The sequence below is a fragment of the Zootoca vivipara genome, chromosome Z, assembly GCF_963506605.1.
Source record: "Zootoca vivipara chromosome Z, rZooViv1.1, whole genome shotgun sequence".
Taxonomy (NCBI): Eukaryota; Metazoa; Chordata; class Lepidosauria; order Squamata; family Lacertidae; genus Zootoca; species Zootoca vivipara.
This window is the reverse complement of record NC_083294.1, coordinates 1095517-1097481: the sequence shown is the minus strand read 5'-3', so window position 1 is coordinate 1097481 and position 1965 is coordinate 1095517.

Sequence of the window (1965 nt, the reverse complement as noted above, 5' to 3'; positions counted from 1 at the left end):
CATTTTGAAGCAAAATAGTCTAATGTGAAATGCTTGCAAATGCAGCAAAACTGGGCATTTTCTGCCTTTTCAAACCAGAAAGTCCCAATTCTGCACCCATATCATACACACTGATCTCATTTGTATATTTTACTCCTTTGTATCATTATGCATTGGGGTGGGGGTGGGGAACAGGTGTACAAGGTACTGAAGTTGTGTGCCCCACCCGGCAACAAATGCAAACAAATCCAGCCACCCCACTGACCCCTTCAGTGTCACCTGGCATTATAGCTTGAAGCTTTTTCCATCTGGAAAAGCTAAAATCACCTAATGTGTTTTAGATGACAGCTAAGATAGTCAAGAAGCAGGATTTTGCACAAGTTTCTATCCTCTTGCAGAATCCTAACACACATCCAACTCTGGCAATGGCAAGGGCGAATCTCCAGCACTTAAACATTTGCTACTGCTGCCTTGTCAGGCTGCAATGTTTAGGTTGAGTGCTGAGATGAATAAATTAAAATCCTTTAAATCATGCATATAATGTAGGTGGTTATAAGCATTCAGATGGCATGCACTATCTTGAATGATGTATTTTCTCACACACAGAATAAATGCTGCTTCTAAGATGTTGCTACAGTATAATATATTATTATTATCATCATTTCTATACCGCTTTATATTTTTAAGAAAAGTCTCAAAGTGGTTTACAGAATATTAAAATATCAATCAAATATAGAGTATACAGTCAAAGCAATATAATTAACAGAAAACTAAATTATTATCTTAAAGATGAAACATCATAAAGGAGGTCAACTACAGAATACATATCCAGCATAAAGTTAACAAAAACAATCTTAAAACATTTAAAAATAAAACATTGCTAAGTGAAGTCAAATATAAAATGCACATTTAAAACAGCATAATTAACAAGAGAATAAAATATCAGCATGTCACAGCTGTTTGGCAGGCACAAAAAGATGGGGCAAAAGAATCCAATAATTGGGATTTATTGTCAGGCATAGTGATGTCCCTCTGGTCTCCCAGGAGCCTCTTTTGTAGGGCTGGTGAATCTGGCCAGGTGGAAAGGGCCTTGCAGGGAGCGGCCTTCACACTCACAGACAAGCATAATGCACACACATTACTAAAAGCAAAGAAATTACGCTTTGTGGTTCTTTGGCTCATGTAGTCCAGCATCCTGTTCTCCCAGTGGCCAACCCAGATGGGAAGCCTGCAAGCAGACCCAGAGCACAACACCAACTCTTCCCCACCTGCAGTTCCCCATAACTGGCATTCAGAGGCATAGTGCCTCCCAACAATCCAGGTGGAGCATACCCTTCATGGCTTGGAATCACAGATAGTGCTATGAATTTGTTTAATCTTTTAAACCCATCCAAGTTGATAGTCATTCCACATCTTGAGAGTGAATTCCATAGTTTTAACTGCTGTGTGACAAAGGATTTCCTTTTGTTTGTCCTGACTCAACCAACATACATTCAGCTTCATTGCATGTCCACAAGTTCTAGTGTCGTGATTGGGGGGCGGGGGCGGTCCTTGAGCCACTGTCTTCCTAAAACATGCATAATGTTTTATACCTCTTACAAGTCTCTCCTTAGTCACCACCTCTAAAAAGCTCCCAAAATTGTAACCTCAAAGAGAATTGCTTCAACTGCTGGATCATTGGGTTGTCCTCTTCTGAGCAGGCATTTGAGCCTCTGCCTTAAGTTGCATCAACCAATTTAGGACACCCTTTGGTCTTTTACAGGAAGGCAGTTGTGAAAGGCATATTGCAAACCTGAGCTCTCAAGCCAGTCTAAGGCAGTGGTGGAGAGGCTTCAGTCCAGTTAAGGCTGTTGGACTCCAACTGCCATCAGCTCCAGCCAGCCTGGCCAATGTCCAGGGGTGATGGAGTTGTAGTTCAGAACAGGAGCATCCTTGGCTGCCTTATCAACACAGATCTGTTGTCTATCCAACTTGGCATTGTCTACA